General features: G+C 34.9%; 1 long non-coding RNA gene across 3 annotated transcripts; it reads right to left on the bottom strand.

Annotated features, from left to right (window-relative positions):
- Positions 1-8,540: 8,540 nt before the first annotated feature.
- On the bottom strand, positions 8,541-18,118 carry LOC310897034. 3 transcript variants are annotated; one of them, XR_014582006.1, is made up of 5 exons: positions 14,652-15,813; positions 14,091-14,136; positions 13,377-13,499; positions 13,118-13,238; positions 8,541-12,065 (listed from the first exon to the last, which is right to left on the bottom strand). It is a non-coding gene; the product is annotated as an uncharacterized lncRNA (long non-coding RNA). The 3 variants fall into 3 exon arrangements; XR_014582004.1 differs by lacking the exons at positions 14,091-14,136; positions 14,652-15,813 and adding an exon at positions 16,944-18,118; XR_014582005.1 differs by having other exon boundaries at positions 14,091-15,813.
- Between the last annotated feature and the right edge of the window lie 7,865 nt (positions 18,119-25,983).

The following is a 25,983-nucleotide window of genomic DNA, read 5'->3' as shown; positions in this document are numbered from 1 at the left end:
CAGTATTCTGTGTAATAATATTGAACTACATTACAAGTATTTTTTCAATGAAGAAATTAATATTATAATCTTCAAACATTCTGTAATTATATATTTTCAGCAATGCAAATGATATATAAGCATACTGAAATACCTTAGTCTAATAGCGGCATCCTATTAGATAGTACTTCATATTCAAATTGGTTTAACAAAGGTTTAAAGATCTTTTAAAGTGTTCATTAAAAAAAAATAAATAATAATTTGTTGTGAGAATTAATCTAAACTGCGTGGAAGTATCCAGCTGTGAATATGATCTCATCAATATTAAGTTACCCTGAATATCCTACATTTTTTAAAGAAATATTTGACTGATAATTTACTTAATATAGTATAAGAAAAAAAAATCATATATAGAGGTAATTCCAAGTGACAAAGTGATATACACTCATATTGTATGGATGATGAATATGTACTCAGAGTATAAGCTTGGTTTTCTTGTTTTATACTCATGTTCGCTGATTCATATGCGGTTTTGAAAATCATTTTCTATACCCCACTATATTTTATATGATCTATTCTATAACCCCTTAAGTGCCAATGTCTATAATTGTTTTTCATCTTCTTTGAGTCAGAATAAGCTACTCTGAAGTGGCTCTGAGTGATGAGACATCCTACCTCTTCATGCATGTATACCTTTTTACACTACATGTCTCTCCCCTATTTGTTCAGTGGCATAGCCTGAACACTCTCCTTATCTAGTTCCTCTACTTCAAACTCTTTTTTTTTTTTTCTCTGTCACCATAATCTAAAACCTACTAAAACCTACTAAGTTAAGGCATTATATATAGCTCAGCATAATTTTGCTGTAACAATTGCAATACAAGAAAGAAAGAAATTTTGATCTCATTGAAGTCAATAACAGCTTTTGCATCATGGCTATTTCATTATCTAACTTTTAAATTGTATTCTAAACATTCAAGTCAGGGAACACCAAACCTCTTTCTTCTGCTTTCTCCATGATCCCAAGCAGAACATGCTGGAAACTGTGCAGTAAGTAGTTGAACCTATCACATTCTGAACACACCATGTGGACATTGAATATACATGCTGCCAATTCAAAGTACTGTAATTGCATCAGGTGTGTTCAGTAAGTTCTACAGTAGTGATGCACTCTGCAATCAATCCAATGCATTCCTGATGGCTTAGACTGTGTGCAACTGCAGAAAGTTTTAATTGCTTTTTGTTTTTTTTTTTTTTTTTGTTTTAATTTGTTTTAATTGCTATTACTCTGATGAAACAGGTGTGCTTCAGGAATCCAATACAAATGGCCAAATTCCTCCTTTCCCAACTAAATAAATTTATTTTCTCTAAGGAAGAAAAAAGGTAAGTTCACAGAAAATGGGACTTATAGCTATATCAGTAAGAGTAAATTAAACCATGTCGAGACCTGCTTTCTGACTTTGAGGCCAACTGGCACAAATAAGCCTTATCTAATTAGCCATTACTGAAGTTTCAGAATATGGCATCTGCATTCAAACTAGTAACTGTAAATTCTCTTGTCCTCCATATTCACTTCTAGCTATGCCTAGAAAGTGCCTGGGACTGTGTTGGTTTACTCAGGCCAAAATTATGCTGAGGACTAATCTGACTACTTAATGGTATAAGTAAGGATTTGGCAAGGTTTAGTTTAATAGAATAGATATGTTAATAATGTCTTTAAGGGTGCACAAGAAGATTTACTTGAACAGGGTTTTGCAGGATTCAGTCTCTGCATTTGCAAGCCTTGAAGTGATTGATAGATTAATAGATTTTCATTCCGTATTAGGATATTTTGGTTTCCTCGACTATGCAGTACATTGTAATCAAAACAAGATCTTTATTTTATTATTTTTTTAAAGGAATAAAGTAGTCACCAAACTTTTCCCTAGTAGCTGAAACTACTCACAAATTCAGATTGAGTGTAGCAAATATTTACAGTTGAACAAAAATAAAACACATTCAGAAATATTAGAGAAGATAGCTTTAGCAGTTCCCAAATGACATGTTCTGATTTTGGTCTGCAGAGAGCTGTGTTGGGATCCGTATGTAATTCCACAGATTCAAAACAAGTTACTAAGGACTTAGGGAAATTTACTGAAAGGGACAAGCTACAGTCAAGTTCTATCTCTGCCTGGTTTACAACAGAAGTCTCATCAGAAATTTTTCCTCTCTCAGCAAAATGCCTTAGCCTGCAAGTTATGGAGCAGCCCAGGATGCAAAGCTGTTCTAATTTGTATAAATTGAATGCTTATTAATTCAGAACCTGGAAACCACCTTTCCACCCTTAACCACCCTTTCCAGCTGAGTGTTTGAATCACAAGGTTTGTAATAGGCGGCATGAAGAAATTCATTCTGAAAGGTATACTAATTATTTTTAGTCCTGCTTGTGTTAAAGTATACGGAATTGAGACAATAACCTTCTCTTCATTTTATCTTTTTTTTTTAATTATTTTTTTTTTTTATTATTTTATTTTCAAGAAATGCAAAAGACTAAATCCCAAGCTGAATCAATTACATTGGCCTGAATTTCTTTCTTTCAGAACTGTCAGAACAAAAACCACTCAATTATCCATTGGATTTGAAATAGGAAAGATAATCCCTCCAAACAGATGTATGCATATTATTTTTGCTTAAATGTTTGAGAAGAAAAAAAGTTATTGCTTCATGTTACTGAGTAATCATTTTTGTCCCAGTTCTTAACTGAAGTTGAACAGTTATTTGATTTGATTTTATCTTATCTTATTTACCATGTTTTAGTTGGAAAGTCAGCAAGGACACTGATGTTTTACATATCTTGGTGTGTATGCAAAATAAAAAGCTCAAAGCATACTAATGACTGCCAGTTCATGCTGTCTGTGGAGGATTACTAAGGATTACAAGTAATTATCTGAAATTGCACACTATTTTTTTTTTTTGCCATTTTTTAAAAAGTGGAATTGTTAGGGTTTCTAATTCCCTCCTAAGATTTTACTTCCATTTCCATATTTTATATGTAATATTTATTTATTTTTTTATTTTTTAATAAAAGATGAATAAAGTAAATAAAAGAGTTCCTGAAACCTGTTCAGTGATTAAACACATATAAACCTCAAAACCAAATACAAAATTTAGGGACAATACTAGGAATTTATTCTACATGGTACAGAATCTTGCTTAAAATATATTTTTCAAATGTCACTGTTGGGACCATGGACCAGATTCAGATTTTGGTTTTAGTGACTTAAATCAGAAGAGCAAAAGTCAGTGGAATCACTTCAGATAGACAGTGCAAAAGAGTAAGGTGTGTCACTGAAACAAATGATCAGAAAATTAATATCTGGAAAAGTTACTGTAATTCTTTTTACATTTTAAACATAAAAAGTAAGGTTCTATAAAACAAGTCATACACAATTCCTCAAATCTCAGAATGGACTATGAAAATTTTAGGTTGAAGAGAGTTTAGGATCAAAGTCTATACTGCCAGACAGTCAAATGTTAATTAACTCTTATAATTAGCTATTTGCTTTACAAAGCTTGCAGAAATATAATTGTCTTTAAGACAACTTCTTCTTTGCAACCTTTGATGAAATTGGACAATGGGTTTCAAACATAAGCAAATATTGCCAGAAATGTTGAATAAATGAAGCAATACAAGTTTAGCAAGTAGTTCATATTTTATGGGAAATGGATACTGGAATTTATGGAAATTTGCGTGCCTCTTGAGATCCTGAAAAAATGTTGCTTATTTTCTGTCTAACCTTTCATGTATTTAAGATCCTTAGGCACTTTAGTTTTGTTTGGTAGTATTTACACATTTTTCCGGTCTTTGTAGTGACATATTGTTAAAACAGATGTTTACCATACAAGTGGAGAGTGTTTGACTATTTTTAAATAGAAGGTCTTCTCTAGTAGATATTTCCCCAGCATATTCACTGGAGTTGACCTTGGACAAAAAGCAACTAGACATGACCAACCCTAGGTAAGAGTGACATCAGTGCTCTGTGCCTGTTACTTATGTGACAAGTCCTATTATGAAACTAAGTAAACAGTTAGCCATTTTTGATGCTTTATTCTAGAGGATTTGGGGGTGAGAGACTTGGACAGAGTTCAACACTCTTTTAACCATGTTGGCAGGAACACACAGTGACTTCATCTGAGAAGCTCTACTTATCAGTCTGCCTGGCCAGTTTAAACAGTTCCCCTTTCCCTTTCTGGGCATCTGTGATAAAGGAAATGAGTGTAACAAGACTCACTGTAGAGTTTATGAAAGGAGAATGTGATGTTTGTTTTGCAGTGTTTCAAAGAGATTTCAAAGATATATGCTCACACAATCTTCACAAGCAACAAGACAGGGCTTCAGATAATCTGGCCCAGACCACTTTTATGCCAGCTTTTGCCTCCTCACCACATCTCCTGCAGTATTTTTGATTAGCAATGACAAACTAGTTTGGTCTTATAATACCTTTTATATGCCAACAGTTACTTATATGATTCTTTGGCATCAGAATTTTACTTATCTAAGTAAAGATAGATAGACAAATAGATATTTTAAAAATATTAATATCCATAAATATTAGGCAAGGTTGCTACTCATTGCTTGTTTTTCCTTCTTTAGAATCCATACACATCTTTACGGTTACAGCTTGTCTTCCATTTGGGCAAATAGGAGAAATAATGGCATGTTTGATTCACTGGAACTTTGTTTTCATCCCTGTTGTCACAATGTAGTGCCTTCTGCCAACAAGTTGTCTGTGCTGCAGTCTTACAGAGTGCAGGCCTTCTGGCCTTGGTAAAAAAAATATTTTTCAATTTTATTGTTGTGAATGGTTTTTTTTGTTCAGTCTCTTAACCCTTGTTGTGATGTTTCTTTCGGAATTTACACATACACATCTCCATTCATACTTCATAACAATCTCAGTATTCTTGTTACAGGTGTAGTGGTTTTGCTTAGGTGGGACACTGAGCTCCACCACAATTGCTCTCTCACTCCAACTCCTCAAAGGGAAAGGGGAAGAAAATACTATGAAAAGGGCTCAAGGGTTGATAAGAGCAGGGATGATAAGGGCAGGGACGTTAATCAACAATTATCGTCAAAGGCAAAACAGACTCAGTGTAGGGAGACTAGTAAAAATTATTGCATATTACTAACAAGCTAGAGAAGTGAGAAACAAAGGAAAGAAACTAAAAACACCTTCCCCCCATCCACCCTCTTCTACCTCCTCCCTCGAGCAGCACAGGGGAATAGGGGAATGGGGGCTGAGGCCAGTCCCTAACACTTCACCTCCATTGCTCCTTCACGGTCACTCTCTGCCCCTGCTCCACGTGGGGTCCCTCCCACAGGATGCCGTCCTGCCCGAACTGAGCCTGCGGGGGCTGCCCACAGGCAGCAGCTCTTCAAAAACTGCTCCCACATGGCTCTGTACCACAGGGTCCATCCCCCAGGAGCAAACTGCTCCAGCACGGGTCCCCCACGGGCGGCAGCTCCCCCCAGGCCCCCTGCTCCTGCGTGGGCTCCTCTCCACGGGCTGCAGCTCCGGCCCGGGGTCCTCTAACAGTTTCCTTTGGACATTCTGGATGATACCTCTATGTTTGATAAAGTCCACTACTTCTGAAATAAAAGGTTTTTATAGCCACTGTGTTCAATTTTTCGTCTTGATTGAAAAGATTTATTTAAAATCCTTTATCAGTCCTAAAATACCTCATTACTCCTAATGAGTGATGTGAGATGACAACTGGTACATTCTAGTTATATTTTCCAGTCTTGGGAATTACAATAATTAGACCTTCCAACATCATTCATGTTACTTTATCATAAATCCCAAATTTCTGGTAGAACTTTATTATTAAAGAGTTCAAAACTTCATTAAAATATACATAAAACTCCATATCAACAACCAGATTACAACTTCTTTAGCAAAACTTACTAGCAGTACAGTGAAGGGAAAAGAATTGGAAAGAAAGCTCAGGGTACTAAGTATTTGACAGACTTAAGAAAATCTATATAAGAAAATTCAGAAAGTGACAATGTAGAGTGAAATTCAAAACAACATTAAAGAGCATTCAAAAACGTTGAGTATATCAACACAGTTTGAAATTTCCCTATAACATCTAACATATTAAGCAATGTTTTTGATACTATGATTAGAGACTTGATCAGAACTCACCTGATGAAATCAAAGTTTTCAAAAGTGTCAAAAATAAGATTAATGAATTCTCATCTTCTCTATCTGATAAAGTAAAAAAACAAAAAACAAAAAAACTATCTTTTTCTTCATTAAACTTTCATCTGAAGACTATGCAGATCCTATTGATTGAGGTGAAAACTTAGCAATATTAATTTCTTATTTTCTAAAACATTATTTTAGAAAAGGAGTTTCAAAGGCTCAAGAGGAAGTTTTATAGCAAAGTCTTTTAAATTTCCTTTGGGAGCTGAGGACATAAGAATGCCCTTGAAAAATTTCCACTGAGAGTCAGTCAAAGTTGGAGAATATCCCAGAGTATCATCTCACTTGAAATCCTTTGGCTGCCCTATATCAGATGAGGGAACATGGGGGTGTGGATGTGGTATGTGTAAAGCAAAGGACAGAATAACTTTCTGAGGTCATCCGAGATTGTAAAGTCTGGTGCTGACTGAAGGAGAAAATGTTTCAATTTAATTATTTATTCGGACTGTACTGAAAAAAACATTGTATATGAGTTTGGTAAGAATGCATAGAATGGGCTTGTCCAAAAACCACCATATGAAGAAGATAAAGTGAAACATCTCAAAATGCATATATAATTCCAGCTTTGCAAGCTGGTCTAAATTCATACTGTTCTACTGGAGTCTGAGGGTTCATTCCTGTTATCTCTGCTGAGCATTTGAGCAATTAAATGTACAAAATCCTGGCAGTCATGTCAGATGTCAAGGAAGACATCTGTTTAAATGAAATCTTAGAGTTAGTAAAATATTCCATATGCAGTTAAAGAGTGGGCTGCCAAAAGGTTAAGATTATGCACCTTATAAAAAAATCCACTTCATAGTTCAACACTCAAGGAGTTAAAAATGGATTAAGAGTTCATGACAGGTCTAAATGCTATTGAGGACTGGGGAAATGGCAGAGAGGCACTCAGGAATTTGCTCCTGTTGCAGGACTATCAAGGGGCTGATTAAGCTTCCTGAAGTCTCAGCTTCCTCAGGTGGTCTGTAACCAGTATTAAATCTAAAGCTTAAAAATGTTGCAAAGGTCAAAACAGTTCAGGATAGACGTCTTCAAGATTTAAGAGCAACAGTTTATAAAGGAAATCTAGTGCTAAAGTCAGGTCTGGACAATAGTATACCAAGAATATCAATCTGCTTGAATTACAAATAAGTTCTTGGATTTAGTGGGATATGGAATATATACCTATGGGAAGATGACTAACCTGTCAGTAGTATAAAGGACATCCATTATGCTTGTTAGTGAGCAGTATTTTTTTATTTTTATTTTTTATTTAGCTTTCTCTCATTCTCTTCAAGTCAGGTTAAAAAAAAAATCAGAAAACAAAAAACAACACACACACACACACACCATCAACAATATGCTCCTGTGGGAGGGCTATTTTTTAATGGCGAATTTAAGAATGAGAATGATTGAAAATACAGATTAGGGAGGATCAACAGCTGCCATCAGGATGCCACAGTAACGTAACACAAACTGGTAAACAAGTAGTGAATTGTTAACGTGTCTTAAGAGGAGCAAGTGACAGAAGCTAATTCCTCTTCAACGTATCTGTACTGATTCAGCTAAACCCTGTTGCATTACAGGAGGTGGATGTGCGAGAACCACAGACTAATTAGGGGAAACAGATTAGCTTTTTAAGTTGGCCACCTGGTATCCTCCCAGTTCCTGCACAGTTATGGACCCATGCTGCTCATTGTAAGATTGTTTTTTCCCCACACTTTTCTGTTCTTTTCTTTTTCTTTCCTGAAAAAAATAAAAAAAAATCTCCCCAATGCTAAGCTTCACTGGGACTGTTTGATCAACATCACATCAAAATCAAATTAATCAAGGTAGACTCAATATAGAATTAAAATTTAAACATCAGATTAATTATAAAAATAATCTATCTTTATAAATTTTAAGAAGATTGCTATCTACTTGGATATAAATTCTAATTAGATAATTTGATCAAGGCAATCAATACAATAATTTGAATGTTTAATGCTGAAGCCAAATTATTGTCTAATTTTTAAGTCACAATTTCAAGGATAATGCCAAAGCTTCCTATTTAGAATTCTACCTTTTTTTTTTTTTTTTAAAGGTAGTTAACCCTTTCCGTCCCAGGAGAATATATTAAACAAAAGTTCATAAATTTTCACATGCAGAAAGTCATGGAAGAAAGTCCTAATCCTTGTAGGGCTTTAAATACAGAAAACATAACATACTAATATGGGTAATTCTGAAAAAAAATAAATAAGTGAGATTAAATATAAAACTTTTGCTTTTCATGCCTTCACCAATATAAAACTTCAAGAGGTCTGTGAATGCATATTCAACAAAAATGCTTGGAAAATTCTGGCAAGCTACTTAACATTTATTCATCTACAAAAGGGAAAATAAGTTCAAATTTATTAATAATATACAGACATCAAACTCCTCTGAAATAACATTTTTCCCTTTGGATATGTCAAAAAGTTTATTTTTCTGGAAAAAGAATGTCCAACATTGAAACAATTGCATATTTCCACTCTGTTTTGCTCAATGTGTAATAATGTAATATGATACTGGAAAATTTGAGCTGGGCAGAATAAATTAATGTACTAATAAAAATGCCATTTCAAAAAGACAAAAATATTTTGCTTAATAAAAGCATCTGGGGTGCTTCAGTATTTATATTTTCATTATTTATGTTACACTAGACCTTAGCTTGACCACAGTTTATGAATATGCTTTTCCTCTACCCCACAAAAGATTTTATTTTGTAAATCTGGAGAGGGGTTACATATTTCCTATGCATCAACAATTCTTGCTCAGCTTTAATTTAAGACCTTTAATGCTTTAAATTAGTTCATGACAGTAAAAAAAGAAGTAAAACTATTAGAAAAATGGAAGAATGCTTGTGAGGCCCTATTGTCAGTATATTACAGTTTGTATGAAAACAGTATTATACAGTATATATTGAATATTGCTAGTAAATTGTTTTCACATATATTGAAAGAGAAATATTTACAGTATTTTTTTGTTATAAGACAGTGTTCTAGTTCTGTTCAAGAGATTGTGTCAAAAAACAGGGTATACTTTTTTCCCCCTTGCATGTTTTTATTTATTTATTTATTTATTTTAGTGCTATAATTATCAATCGTTACTTTGTATTTTAAACTAGAAACCAACTTTTCTGGTGCATTGACCTTATCCCAGCACTAAAGTTTTGTAGACAAATATCACAAGAGGCATTTCCAGGAGCTGAAAATATAAGGGTGTTCTATAATTATTTGTATTTTTAAGATTGTGTAGATGTGCACAGGTATGCATATATACATATATTTAACATGACAAATCTTTCAAAGCAGTGGAAATATAAATCCTTGTATTCATCCTGTTGAGGAGGTACTTAGAATTCTCTTTGAAAATGTAATTTTATCTTTGTTTACTAATTTGCAAATGGAATAGTTACAAGAAGACTTTTACGTTACTGGCATAAACAAATATATTTTTTTCTTTTTTTTTTTCTTCTTTTTTTGGATATGTTGTTTTTATTTTATACAAATTACTTTAATGGTGCTATTCCAGTTGCTTCTCTATTCTATTGAAAGATGCAAGAATGTAGAATAAAATCCATTCAATACAGATAACTGTAGTATTAGTAATGATAAATAAGAATGGCTTGTATATAGCTAACAGACATTCCTTTCTAACCCTTTCATCATAAGCCAGAGAAATAAGAGCAGTTCCATAATAAACTCTAAGAAAGGTTAACGAGTCTGCCTTCAGTGAATCATGAGAGGGAGTAGAGAATGACTTTCTGTGTGAGAGCGATCATTCACAGAAAATGCCTTGCTACTAACTCCTTTTAGAATTAAAATCTCCTTTTTGAATTAGCAGACAGAAGTTCAAAACCTTGCACAGCAGTGCAAGCTGTAAAGCAGTAGTGCTGTCACATGTAGTAAGGGAAAATTGTCAGCCAGCCATAACATTATGTCTAAAATATGCTACCTCTAATATAACTTCAGAATTTAACACCATCACTCAAGAAATAATCACTTACAATTAGTAACTAAATTGAATGGTGTTTTCTACAACTTCTGATTCATATTGCAATGTGGATGTAATTTTATTTGGATCAGTGTATCTAACTTGATTTAAAACTTTAATTATGGAAATATTATTTGCCCTCCATTTCCCCTTTAAAAATGTACTGACTCCCCTGAAAGCTTTATTTTCTTGGTAATAGAATTTAATCTGAGGTTAATGACACATAAATTGTACCTGAGTAGTTAATTCAGTATTTAATTCACATTTTTTTCATTTAATTTGGTTATAAAAGACTATGGTAGAACTGAACTAAGCCACCGTGCTTTTTAATGTTATTTTACCTTTGATCGACTTAACATTAAAAGAACAAAACAACAACAAAAAAACCCCTACCTTTTTCTGAAAGCCTGTGACTTTAATAATAGCAATTCGAAGTTAATAAGGAAAGTGCCTTGCTTCTTGAATGCAGCTCTATGCATGCTCACAGGATCATGTTTGTCTCTGCTTTGCACCATATACAGGATTTAGTTGAGAGAGAAGCTTACCAGAAAAGCAAGCAAACAAACAAAGCATTGTGGAGGAAACTACATTACTGCGATTTTTTTTCTTGTAAATTAACAAGTTCTAGCTCATTTTTTTGTTGCTATGAAGCTGCTCATATATATATATATATATATGAAGATATTCATATGTACATGTTTTTGTGTACTATGCAGAGTTACAGTGAAGGCAAGCTTTGTTTCCCAAGAAAACACTAACTTACAAAATGTCAGAGACAAATGCAGCTTAGGCCTGTTGCAGAGCCATACGTAGTGCCACCTTACTGCAGATTGGGAGACCCAGTTTGGATAGAGAGAGTCAAATCGTTTTAAGAAGCCCAACATGTTTGACATATGATCGGCAGGGGGAAAACAAAACAAAACAAAACAAAAAAAACACCAACCAACCAAACAAAAAACTGTAGCCATGATTAGCTTGCTGACAGACAGAGACCTCCTGATGAAGCTGACTACTGTAGATCTCTATCTTTGCTGTATGTCTATATATATTCATCACAAACTTCCAATTGGTGTATTTTTACTGCTTAATTATGGTTTGTACGTCATCTGCCCAAAACAGTTCCTTGATCTCACTGTGCTCTTTGTTGCTAACATACAACAATAAATAAATAAATAAATTACAAATACTAATAAGCATAGACAGTTGTAGCACAGGCGGATGAGCTGCTACTTGATACAGCAGGAGGACTAGAGCACCAAAATCATGGCTTTGAGACAGAAATAGAAAACAAGCCTTCTCAGGAGCACAAGAGACAGGGCTGCTCCTCCAGAAATGTTTCCTGAGCACTTCTGGGTGCTGCAGGCTCCCTCACTCCTGTACCAGAGTGCATTAGTGAGTCTGCTGGCCCAGACTTAGATCTCCCACCTACTGCTTGATGTGGAGGGGGACACAGTGGCTTTTTAAAACAGTAAGGAAGATAACCAGAAGTAAGAAAGTGGCAGCTGGCCATTCTCTACCTTAGTTTTGTTTCACTCACATAGGCTCTAGCATTCTCTTTTAAGATGGGTGAGACATATTGAGACTAGGAAGTGGACACTGCCCCCAGATAAGACCAGACAGATGGGCAGTATGGCTAATTGCTGAGGATACTGCCTGGGATGATCATGGTCTGACCAACCCTCTGAGAAGCCAGAAACAAGTACTGCACGAATGGCAAAGCCCAGGAATCCCAAAATTCAGTCAAGGTCAATGTCTGACAGGATGAGTCAGAGTAACTGCTGAAACTGCTGAAGAAGTCTGTGAAATGATGTTGAATTCATCAGCTTCACTCAGCCCTTAAGAAACTCCAGCTTCCTAAAAAATCATAGAAAATCATGCTTTGAGTGGAAAAAAAAAGGGGGGGGGGGATGTTAAATCAACCTTAAACTATTTGCAAAGGTGATAAAATCAGAAAAAATGAGGAAATGTTCAAAATGAATAGGGGACTCAGATGGCAAAACATTCATAGAAGAACTAAAACACTGTATCATTGTCTCAGTTAAAATAAAGGCAGACTAAGAGAATTAAAATAACACTGCAGGGCTAGCCAAAAAGATTATTTCAAGAGATCTCTAGAAGATCAGTCATGGAAAACCCTAGCTCACAGACCCAGAATACATTATCAAGATCTGGAGGAACATGTGGGATAAGTCAGCTGAACTGCACAACTTCAATTGAATTCAATTGGAGATTCAATAACAGGAAAATATAAACACAAATAACAAAAATGACTAAGACAACCTTTAAAAGCAAAGAACTGGAAAGTGTCTGGACCAGATGTCATCTGTGGCTTTGGTTTAACTGTTTTACTCTGATACAGCCACTGTTTCTGTGCATTTCATAAGAAGAAAAATTGTTGAAAGGATGACATGCAACAGAAGAGCAGTAGTAATGAAAAACAAAAGTCTGGATCAAGTTAGTGATTTCTAACAACTAATCAGTCATGTGTATCCCTTTCCTTTCTTTTCCCTTCCTCAGAAACTGCTAAGGTTGGTTTTATAACGTCAGAATTTGAACTCTGATTGACATTCAATTTAGGATCAAAATGTAAGCAAATGAAAAACAAAAGACATCAAAATTCTATTTCTGACTGACTTCTGTTTTCAAACATTGTTCAGTCCAAGTCAAGAAATTACAGCTGGGAGAGACTTTTCATAAATCCCAGCAAAAGATCAGATTCAGCAGTCATCAGGACCACTGCAAGTGCTTCAGCCTGCACCTGGCTGCGTTCAATTTACCAGGGAGCAGCAAGAGCTGTGAGGCACTTTTTTTCCCCCCAGAAAAGGCAATATTTTTCTGGGGAAACATTGCCTTGTAAACTGTCATTTTGTCCTTAAACACTGCAGCAAAACAGGAAACATACTTACAAATCTTGATATTCCTAGATTCATCTCAGCTTTCTGAGAGTTTGTCTGAGTGCATCATTGCATGTACATCCTTTGTTTCTGCAGAAAGCGTCTCGTATTTCTCAGTATACACGACTTCACTCTTAAACAATGCAGAAATTTAAAGTTAAAAGCATGCAAGTTTAATCTAGAGATGCAAAATTTGGCATCCTTGATTTCAAAGCCAGAAATAATGTTACTAAATCAGGAAATTAAAACAGTAAAATATGTTCCTTATTACCTTGCTGGCATCAAAGCGAGCTGACATTTAAGGTCCTCAAGAAACACAGGGGCCTTAAACAACAATGGAACAATTCAGCTGAGCATTTTTCTCTCTTCTGGATGCCAGCAGTTAGAATAGGACCTAAAATTAATTCAAGAAACAGTACACCTATGTCCTTTTTCCCCACTACTAATGCTGTTTCTCAGAACTACATTTACTCTCTGTGTTCAGCGTGTTTCTCTCTCTCATTTTTATTTTAACATGGATCAAATTGTAGCTGTGCTGAACTGCAATTCATTGGTTTCTAACTTTCACAGACATTCCTGTTCTTAAAACAAAACAAACAAAAAAAAACAACACTTGTATATATCTTCCAGCTCGCATGCCTCAGAAACGTTTTCATGATACAATAAGACATATCATAAAAAGTATTTTCTGAATATGTCTATATGTCTCATAAAATGCTAAGCCTCTAAGTTTGTCTATAAATTTTTATATTATAATGGCATAATATTAATCAAACAACAGTCTAATCAGTGAAAACACTTTTTTCAAACAAACTTCTCTAAAAAGTTAGAAATTCATGGGCATAGTCTAGAAGATGACACAAAATTTTGACATACTGCTCTATCATTAACATTAATATGAGAACTGTATCAGAAATCAAGAAGAGACTGCATCAGCCAGTTCATGAAATCCAAGTGGATACTACATTATCTGGCAGAACATTACCTTTTCAGCTGTCTTCTAAAACCAGGCTCAGGAAAAACTGACAACACTAAAAACGATGGCATGCAATCAGTATGTATGAAGTTTACTTTATGAAGTTTTACTTCATAAAGTGTATCCACTGAAAATCAGCTTTAGAGATGATAGTGCCTCTTAGATTCACAAAAGTGTTAGGAAGCTGATGAATATTCTGCTAAATGATCCAGAACATACTATTTTAAACTGTTGATTTGATATAGATTTGAAAAGCCAGGCTCTTCACACAAATTCACTAGAACACTGTGTTTTGAAACAAAATACAAATACAGAAAATGCAATATGTATAATGAGATTACATTTCCAACAGGTGCTGGAAATTCAGTATGAAATACTGTGCACGTAAACATAAGCCTTCACTAGGACCTATACAGCTAATACTACCTCCCTACTGCTGTGTGGTGAGAGCATGGGCATGAAACATTACTTGAAATTTTAAACTTGTGACCACCTAGACTACTAAATTATGTACTCTACTGGCTAAGAAACCAAAAAGTCCATGTCTGAGACACTGTGTGAGAGATTTACCTGCCCTAACACACTTATTCTGTGATTTTAGAAAACCTAAAGTATTTTCAGTTTATAGCTGAAACTCCAAACCACACTAGATGATGTGTTTAGGCAACTTAATCTCCCCCACACCCTGACCCACCCACTTGTCCATTGAATGAACACCTGTCAGATGAGAAACAAATAAAAATAAAAAAGATTCCACTTCCAAATGTTGAACCTTAAGATAGATGAAAAGATTCAACCTTTAAAAATAAAACAAACAAAAAATGAACAAACAATAAATATACAACAAACAAAAACATAGGAAGCAACTGCCTAAATTGGCTTAACAATTGTGCTCAAGAATATTGGCTATTTGACTAATTGGCTAATTTGGCTATTTGATGGTTTTCCATCAGAAGGCAAGCTTGCAAAGTGGTGTTATTTTGAAAAAAAATATTCTGTACTGGAAGAACATGTCGACCTGCTGAAGATCGCACCACTTCAACTTCTAGATGAAAGACTACTAATTTGTACACAATAACCCTGGTCCATGAAGGTGTGATGTGAAATAACAGTGATCACAGTGTAAGGATACCCCTCTAGTTATATTTGAAACATTTATTTAAAAGCACAGGAAATATACCTGTTTATAAAACAGTGTAATAACTCCAGTATTTAGAATGTGCTGACTACATTTAAATCTCAAACATCTTTTCTTAGTATTACTCATTCAAGCAAAACTGATTGATTTCAAAAAGTATTTTGGCTGAGTACAAAGCTATAGACTCTGTAAATATCTAGCCCTATCAAGGTGAGGAGGCAGATTGCTACAGCAAACATAATTAAAATCTCAAAACAGAGAATAATTTGGCTAGTGAATTTTAACTTATCAATAGAACTACAGCAGGAAAAAATGAAACAAACTTTCTCTCTAGCACCTGAATATACTCCCAACCCAGCTAAATGGAAAAGGTGTGGGGGGTGGGGGTGAGGGAGGGAAAAAAATTCTCCAGGGTTAAAGTTTTATCATGAAAACAAAAATAAATTGAATTCAACAGTTTGCTAACTGCAACCTGCTAACCTTATACAGATATATAAATTATATTACAAATAAAAATAATAAAAAAAAATACAGACAAGAAAAAACAACCAGATTCCCAAGGGAATAGACAGAATTCTCACTGGCAATAGTTAGCCACTCACCTTTCTCATCCTGCTAAGCAATTAAGATGCTATTCTGTTAAATCCCAGTGCCAGCAACTCTTCCTTTGTCTCAGCTTAGATAAATAAATGAACATGGACTATTCCTTCAGTTCTCTGCCTTTTTTTATTTACTGCCTATGCACAGCAGGTTGGCAGATCGTGTGCAGTAAGTGTTAATTAAAGCTTCTGACATATTTTTACTTTTACTTCCCCCCCCCCCGGTAGCATTTTAGGATTCTCCATACTATCAGCCAAATGCTACAAATAAGTTCATATGCAGTACTGGAATACTGCAGTATTCATACTGGAATATCAGTCATTGAAGTCTTTGAGTATCAGCATGTTGCCTAAAGGCACATTCTTAAATGGGACAGATGGAGAGAGGTTGCAAATCTGTTATAGATAGATAGATAGATAGATAGATAATTTCCATAATTCCATCCTGAGATAAAATAGGCCATACATATAGTTTTTACTAACTACAGTCAGGGCCTTGGTACTGACTACAGTCTGACAGCAAAAGCATTAATTTGAATCATAGAAGATACTTTATCCTGTCTCTGTGCTAGTGAATGTTTACTTACACAAAACATATAGGTCCAAAATGACAGAAATCCATATCACAGTGGTTTGGGGGTTAAAGTCACCTGCCTCTAAGAAAAACTTGAACTTCTTTCACTTACATTTCAACAGAGCATCATCATTACTCCCTAGTATTTCTTTTTGCTTGCTGCCCATGACTCACACCCACTAACCAGCTGGCTTAGGAGAAAACATTCTTCACAAAAATTTCAGCAGAACTGGTATGTTCATGTTAAAAAAAAGTCTAGTTATCATGTACATGCATCCGTAAAGGAAAAAAAAAACACACACAGTACTGTTGAGAAAGTGACAACATTTAGATAATATTTCTTAGAGGTTATCATAACTGTAGATTATCTCCTTAAGCACTAAGTACACATACAAAATTTTATAATTTACTCATACTTTGACACTAAAATAATTTCTGATTTACTAAGACTGTCTCTAGTTTTAAACAGGCTGCAGCTTTTTTGTCATTCATTGAATGTGAAATGATTTGGAACTTCATTTCCTTTCATCAGAGCTGAGAGCCAGACTCACCTAGCCAAGAACAGCATGAGGATTGTATCAACACAGACAGCTCAGAAATTGTCACCACCATAACAAAAGCTTTGATGGTACAGTGTCCAACTGACAGCAGAGAACAGAATACATTTTCAAGCATCTACAGCTCTCACTAAAAAAAAAAAAAAAGAAAAAAAAAATCTCTGTTGGATTGCAAAGGCAGCTGAAGGGATTATTTTCCTGCAAATCTTTGCCCTGCCCACCTTCTGCTTCACATTCCTATCTAACATATTAGTGCAAGCAGCTGATGAAGGTGGTGGGAGAGTGTCATGTGAGTGGGATGAATGAAAGTCAGGGAGATTCGCCTTTCTTTGCAGTTTAAGAGGAGGTTGTTTATGTTGTTTTTGTACTAGGTGCTACAGAGGTAGATAGTGGGGAAGGAGAGTCTAAAGCATTCTGGAAAGAAACCAGAAGAGTTGAAGTTACAGATCTGCTGTTCTGTGTATGCCAGTACTTCCTAGTGATGTTATGAATTTGGTTGGGAGAAATTAAGTTTTGTCAGAATTTGGATGATGGAGATGGAACTACTAACTGCAAAGAGATCAGGAGAGTCTGTAAAGTATTTTGTTGATAAACCATGGATGACCATGGAGGTATAATTTCTGTCTGTAAACTTCAGGATGCACTCTCTTCTGTCTCTGTATTTTTGTTCCTATTAGAGTCAGGGAGGGAAAATACTGTTGACATACCAACTGCAACTAAAATTGACACAAATTGATAATACCAATATAAATTCTTAATGCTGCTTCTGATTTTAGGGTTAATAAAAACTTAATTGTGACTCTAGTGTCAACATTTTTCTCTTTGGATATTATGTTTAGATTACTTTCAATTAAACCTGTTTTTAACTACTGCAAGTAAAAAAATCTGTTTCAGATTTTCATCAGATTTTTAGAGAATGGTGTTTCTGTTTACCTGCTGTAGAGAGAAAAAAAAAAATATAACTGACTTTAGAGTTATCCAAAAGAGTTTAGAGTTCTCCAAAAGAACTTTGTTTTTCTAAGTACCAACTTCAATCTCTCTGGAAGTTCGCCTTTTGCCACCATTACATTTCATTTCAGAGCAATCCATGCTCCTGGAACTGCAATCAGACTGAATCAGGAAGTGCTAGCAAAAAAGTATTTTTGCAGTATGTATTCATGGTGTGACAGCAGAATAGGAAAGAAAGCTCACAGCTAAGCCTTCCAACAACTCCTACTGAATTGTGCTTCTCTGAATTTAAGCCCACAGGTGCTTACTTAAATGCAGAAATCTAGAACTGCATGAATAATGTTTCTCTCTCTTTTTCTTGGAGGCAGAGAAACTTTAGATAGATGCCTAATAGAACTAGTGGAGACTTATTGAGTTGCTAGACGCATTTCTTCCTGCCTTTTGGAGACAGGAAGGCAGGTATGCATTTTTACGATATACTTGAAAATAAGATCTCCATTGTAGGTAAGCTTAAATCAGTTATTCAAATAATGCATAACACATTCGTTCAAAGCTTCTTTCTCAATTTATACCACTGTGTTTGCATATATTCACATAAAATTGACACATTAAACTGCTTGAAGATACTGCTTGAATAAATTAGTCTTCTAAAGAGATAGTGTAGCATCTGTTCAATATTGAGGTTTTATGCTCTGAACAATGAAAAAAAATCAAAACCAAACAGATATTTTTTAAAAGGTTAAAGAAGACAAAAATGTACTTTATGGGTACATTGATCATCAAAAATAAACTTTATAGGTACTTTTATAATCAAAAATAAAAACATTCTGAAAACTATAACACACGCATTTAAATTAAATTATACTTGTAACACATATTCAACTCACTGAGATAAGATTCATGACTTTCTGCCAGAGAATAATTCTTTTACTTTCTTTATTAATAAGTAATGCGGAATTATGAATTTCATTTGTCAGTTTTGCCTTTTAAAAAAAGGACTCTAATATGATGTTAAATATCTATTTTGATTAATTCAGTGTCAATTCTCACAACTTGTAACAAAATACTTTGAAAACAACTATATGTGAACTTGTTAGTTTTTTTATGAACATCAGAAAATTAAAGTGAGACTTGCTTTTTTTTTTTTTAATATTATTGAGGCATGCAAATTATTAATGGTCTAAAAATACTTGATTTTGTTACAAACACCGCCACATTTCCTGTTTTCTCTTAAAGCTAGGTATGAAATACTTCAGTAATTTATGTCTCCTGAGTCCTCCAAAGCACAGTTTGGACTGAGTCTATATGACAGCTTTCTTGATTGTGAATGCAGATGTCACTAACTCTTTAGACTACTTATTTCTTTCACATGACATGTTACAACTTGAAGCCCCTGAACTGCTTATTGTTAATATTACAAGCAGCACAGAATGTGCACTTGACTCATGCACATGTCATAAAGGAAACTTGCAGTGACTTTATTCCCCAAGTTACTGAAGACATTACCAATTGTGTTTCCTTAAAAAAAAAAAAAAATAAAAATAAATCATATCTATAAATACAAATTCTTTAGGTTCCAAAGGCATTTAAATTTATTTGTTGAAGTCAGACAGATTCCAGTCTTCTATCATTAACAACAATGAAACAATACATTAATGATTGAAAATATGCACCATGAGTATAATTTGCAAGTTTCCTGTTAATTTCATCCAGTATCTATTCTACAATGTTAATGTGTAAAGCATTTAAATATGAATACACACAGGAAAAAAAAAAGAAAAATCAAGAATAATATATCATTCATTATTCATTTGCATTGAAACATATATAGTTATTTTGTTATTCAGCTTGTGTTTCCATTGGGCATGCACTCATGCAACACGTCAATTAGAATACTTGCTTTCCAAAATTTATCACCTTATTTCTTCAAAAGTGAACACACTGTCAGGTTGTGCACATCAGCTAGACTGACTATGAAGTGTGTTATCCTTGGCTGTGCTGCAAAGCAGCAGATAGAGCTGGGAGCATCTCTCCCAGCTGAGGTGATTGGAGCTGACTTGCACTAGCTGAGGAGCCAGGCTTTGCATTCTCTAACTGTGAAAAATGGACCTTAATGACCATCATTTAGCCTGTTTCAAGCTTGGAATATAGAACTCTCTTCAGAGTTAATTACCGTGTGATGTGGTTCACTGTGATAGGTTTTATGGCTTTATTCATGTGATTTCCATGTGTGCTAGCTTTCTTATCTTTCTTATCAAAAAATGCTTAAAATGTTAACACCGACTATTAGTTACCTTATTTTCTCCTGTAGTTTCTGGCTATTAATTGGAGTCCAGCCTCAAGTTTTCACAATAAAACAGTACTCTAAAAGGCCCACCAAAACAAGCAAAATTAGTAGAGATAATATACTTATATGTTACAAAAAGTATCTGGTAGTGGAAAAATCCCAGTTTATCATTTCCTGGTGAAATTTTTCTCTTCCTAATAAATTGCTTGGCATTGATATGAAGATGGGAGTTCTCACTGGACAAATTCAGAATTAATTCTTTCCACTGCTGTTCTTGCTTCCTTCATTTGTTACAGGCTGACCTAGGTAATATGTAATCTATAATACATAATATATAACCTGTGGGATGTTTAGTTTTCAGTCCTTCTGACAGTATATGATTTTAGAGGTGCCTGAATCAGAATCAGTTGGCTCACCAGTTTCCAGCATTTGGTTATATTCATAAATAGGACAGACATTATAACATGATATAATTCTTCTTCATTTCATGGATCTTACCTTCCTACTGAGCTAGTCTGGAATTGAAGAAAAAAACAAAAACCTTATTGAGCGTTAGCCATCATTTGTTTCCTGTAGGAAGGTCTTTAAGATTTTTTCCAGTAATGGATTGATAGTTTTGGTTCACAGTCAGAAGACTTGCTTTGGCTCTCTAGTTTTTGATTTAATACTTGGAGAAAGTTGTGATCTGGTAAGCATAACTAATTTAGGAATGATAAGGGAGGTCAGAAATGACCTGACTGAACTTTATTACGGAAATAATGGATGTTGTTCAATAAAGCCAATTTCCTCAGCCTACTATATTGTAAAAATCTAAGATTCTAGCCAGAAACACAGCTTAGCTTACTACAGCAGTATGAGAACAAGCTTCATTCCCTTAAGAATTCACAGAATCAAAGAATGGTTAAGGTTGGAAGGGATCTCTGGAAGATGTCTGGTCCAGACCACCTGCTCATGCAGGAACATCTAGAACAGGTTGCCCAGGACCATGTCCAGGCAACTTCTGAAGATCTCCAGGAAGGGAAAGTCTATAACCTCTCTGGCCATGTTCCATCACCTACACCTACACAGTAAAGTGCTTCCTGGTGTTTAGACAGAACCTCCTGTGTTCCACATATGCTTTAATTCCTCTTGTGCTTTAAGTCTGAAAGCACATTATGTCTGCATGGATGACGTAGTGACAGAAGGGTCTTGAAGCTTTAAGGTGAAATATTTGGCAAAAAGTAATTATTCGATGTTATTTTAACCCACACATTTCATGGAGTAATTGCCACTGTTTTCTTTATGTAATTTTGTACAAAATATATGTGTGAAGGGGGTCAAATAAAATACCTTCAGCCTTTCTTTATTACAATGAAAATTTTCAGCTAATCACTCTACTGTTAACAGAGTTAGCAATTTAAGCTATCTGTACAACTTGTTTGGCAGATCTGTTTCTTTGGAACACAATGAATCCTCACCTACTGAAATCATTCTGATAAGAATGGTGTATTTATAATATATATTTTAGACATATAGATGTATAGCTCATAACTGTCCATTTAAATATCCTGAACAAAAGATCTGCTGATCTATAATAGGATTTTTAAGCTGTTTAGAAATTAAGTACATTATTTGAAATTAAGCTTTCAGGATTCACATTCCTGACTTACAAACAGAAGTTCCTGAATGGACTAAATGGACATTCACGTGGGAGGCTACTTCCCACCTAACTTTGAGTACCTAAAACTTTGACATCATTTTAACACTTAACATCTGGACTGGCTCCATGGCCAATGGGTGAATTCTTCTCATGTTAATGAGATGCCTGCTTTTCTTTGTTAATTGTGAGATGAGATCATCTTAAAGATCATCTATTTGGCTTTCTGGGCTGCAAGAACACATAATTTTAAAAGAATATTTGAAAATACTCAAAGAAGGGAATATATAAGGAATTATTCGCAACAAATTCTGGGATTTTTGGTTCATGAATCTTGACATATTGACACAGAGCTATTTACACTTAGCTCCTTAGATTTTTTTTTCTTTGAACGTAAAAAAGAGAAGGAAGCAATCATATGCTGCTGCCTTCACAGCCATCTACTGTACATCAGAGTCCAAAACCCTCTAACACTAGTGCAGAATGTTTCAGATTTGGTTAGAGAACTATTTTAATCAAGGCATTTCCAGGGAAACCTTCTATTGGCAAAGACAAGCTGCAGATTCCTATTTCTGGATGACAAAAAAAAGAGTCTAGTTTGTCTTAATCTACTACCTCAGAGCATTAATTGGAATTTAAGAAGCTCTCATTCCAACTGACACATTCAGAGAAGAAAAGTAATGAAGTCAGTGACTGAATGGCATTGCAAGAATAAATAGGAGTTTGGAGAGCAAATGAATGGGGTAGTATAGTGGCATTGGCTTTGGTCATGTTCTGTCTTTGCTACAGTTGCCCCATCAGTATCTACCCCTCCTAGCAAAAGGCGCAATGCTTTTGTGTTGGTGTTGGATCAGATTTTCACGGTCCTCGAACAGACATTGGAAAAACACCTACATTATATATATTTTTAAAAAAGCTAGGGAAGAAAATCATATTTTAAATGATTAAATTTCCTCTTTCAGTCAAACCTGAATTCATTTTCATGGGACAAGGAGAAGCACTTTTCTAGCTTTACATAAAAGCTCTTTGAAACAACAACAGCAACAACAAAAGAAACATGTAAAAGATTTAACAGCTGCTCACAAATCATCCCCAAACAACTCTTAGAATAAAGAGTACTATATACTCTACTAGAACCACTGTCCCATAGATTATGTTCTGTATTATGTGCTTACTAGCATATCCTTCACTCTGATCATTCAAACTGATACTGACAATGCAGTTCTTTTTAACTTTTCTGTTAGTGTACTTCTAGACTTTTCTGCTCTGTTCATTATTTTGTAGAGGCTGATCAGGCAGCCTCCTAATCCTTTCAGTTAGATTGCATCCCCCTTCACATCCTGCATCCAAAAAAAAAAAACCACACACAAAAAAACCCCCAAAAACAACAAACAAACAAAACAACAACAACAAGAACAAAAACAGAAAAAAAATCAGCAAATGTTTCAGAAGATAAGGAAAACAAACAGACAAACAAAAACAACCACAGAGCTTTGGACTTAAATATGAGAAACTAAATTTCATAAGAATTTAAAAATGGCTTTTTGAAAGTCTTATCTGAATCTAGTTAGATCTTGCCCTATAGTACACCAAAGTTAGGTGCTTCCCAATCTCCTTGGGGAGGAAAAAAAGAAATGTAGTTATCCAACACTCCTTCACACACAGAAGGAATATGTGGAAGAAGACCATATGGTCTGAAAGGATTAATGAAAGTGTTATCATTCACCACAGATATCCTCAAGCAAACTCCAGAGCAATGAATTATTAAATACAAAAAATATAGCACCTGCTGCAGCAAAGCTAAAGGTGCAAATCTTTTAAAAACAAGAACTAGCCTCAGGTATAATCCATTAATATATTCTGCATCTAGAATTTTTAGTTTAGTTCTTCAGAAGTCACAGATTGGGCATAAAATGCATTGATTAAAGCGTAGAGTACTTTTACTTGTATAGAGGATAGGTCTGACTGTGCTTCTGTAATGTTGCCAGTCTGTTGTTTATCTTTGTTCTGACTGTGTGGCTCTAAATCAAGATAAAAAGCAACTCAACATGAAGGAAAATAAAAAGAAGGTCATTTAATCACCCCGTTAGCTTAAAATGATTATTGATTCCTGGAGGTGATGTCTAATTCTGCCAGAAAATCCATTTCAGTAATGATTACTGCCCTCTGCTTTATCTATTATCCTGGAGGTTATTAAAAGCGGGAGTCTCCAGGGAAGTATATAGCTTTAGACCACTAATATCATATTTAATATGTTTTTAACAGAACTGAGTTTCAGATTCTGGCCTTTAACCTACAAGTGAAGCAGAAGTAGACAGTTAGGAAAGTGTATTTCACTGTAGGTCTAATTATTATATATACTCCACTGGGATGTGGTCAACACTTACATGATAGATAAATATCATCTGGGACAAAGGCATATTGAACTCTTCATCAGTCTGAATTACCAGGTGCAAACAGCTCTAGCAATAACATACTTAGAAAAATTGCAGTACACTTTTGAAATAGTTACTCAGCTTCCTGTTTCACTTTCCCAAATACTGTTCTCATCCTATGACATACATATCATGTTTTCCTTCTGGTTGCTCTTTCAAAATCACAATGATGTAAACTAACTGCTGTGGGAATAAAGAACTGCCTACATACAGATACATCTGTACTACATTTGTGTATATAAAGATGTCTCTAGAGTGGCTCGTTCCAACTAGATTATGTAAATAATTAACCTTACAAGGTGCACAGAAAAAATTCAATGAATATTTAGTCAGAAAATCATACTAAATCCTTTAATCTAGTCATCTTTTTTGATCTCAATTTCTCTATATACCTGAATTTTCAACTATAAAAACATACAAAATGACACATAAAATGGCTTATTAAAAACATGCCGTTTTTTTATTCCATGGACCACTTCATATTACTCTGTGTTGCCCAGTTCATATTGACTTTCCCAACTTTGTGTACCAAATGACCAGTATCAACTCAACCATTATCACAGATCATAACACACTTTTCTCATCAGTTTTAAAACTGGAAAGGTACTATTATTCCATGGATCAGCTGCATGTTTTTTCCATCAACTTTTAGATGTGGAGACTGCAAAAAGACACATTCTTGAAAATAAAATTATTCTGCCCCACTCTCTGTTCTTCTTTTTTTTTTTATTATTTTTTTTTCAAAAACTGTTTTTTAATGTTCTTTTAAAGAAAAGTGTTTGAAAAAGTAAATTACAAAACTTGATTTCTGAATTTTAATTCCTCTGACAGTACTTAAAATATTTTTTAAAAAGCTTAATAAGAATAATAACTTAAACTATTTATAAAATTAATGGCTGCTTCCTTGTTTATACCATGGTAAGTACCTTCACAATTAAAACAATAAAAATAAATCAAGTCATTGCTTTATGATCTACCACAACTGACAGTTACTGTAGATTTGCACTTCTCAGGAGCAACATTTGACAACTCTTCTCTTGACTCCAAAGAAATAATAACCCAAGAAAGAATTTTGGTTTGGGAATTGCACAGCATTACATATGACCAGATGTCCAGCATCAGTGAATGGAACAAAAAGAGTTGCTGACCTGCAAGTTGTAGTCTTGACCTACTACAGATATGTAGGGTTTACAGAGCTTGGGACACAACCATATTTCTTTCCTTGGTATATGCTCCCTATAGTCTTGTGTGAATGATAATAATAGCTAGCCCTTACATATTGTTGTGGTTTAACCCGGCTGGCAGCTAAACACCACACAGCCGTTCGCTCACCCTCCCCCCTCCCTCTCTGGGATGGGGGAGAGAAACGGGAAAGTGAAGCCTGTGAGTTGAGATAAAGACAGTTTATTAAGACAGGAAAATAATAATAACAATAATAATAATAATAGTGATAATGGTAATAGTATTAACAATAATAATGTGTAAGAAAACAAGTGATGCACAATGCAATTGCTCACCACCCGCTGACCGATGCCCAGCCTATCCCCGAGCAGCCGGCCCCCCACCCCGGCCAGCCACCCCTATATATTGTTTAGCATGACGTCAGATGGTATGGAATACCCCTTTGGCCAGTTTGGGTCAGCTGTCCTGGGTCTGTCCCCTCCCAGCTCCTGCTGCACCCCCAGCCTGCTCGCTGGCAGGACAGAGCAAGAAGCCGAAAAGTCCTTG

The sequence above is a fragment of the Anser anser genome (genome assembly GCF_964211835.1).
Source record: "Anser anser genome assembly, chromosome: 3".
NCBI classification, from domain to species: domain Eukaryota; kingdom Metazoa; phylum Chordata; class Aves; order Anseriformes; family Anatidae; genus Anser; species Anser anser.
The sequence above is the reverse complement of the archived record's forward strand: the minus strand, read 5'-3'. Positions and strand labels throughout refer to the sequence as shown.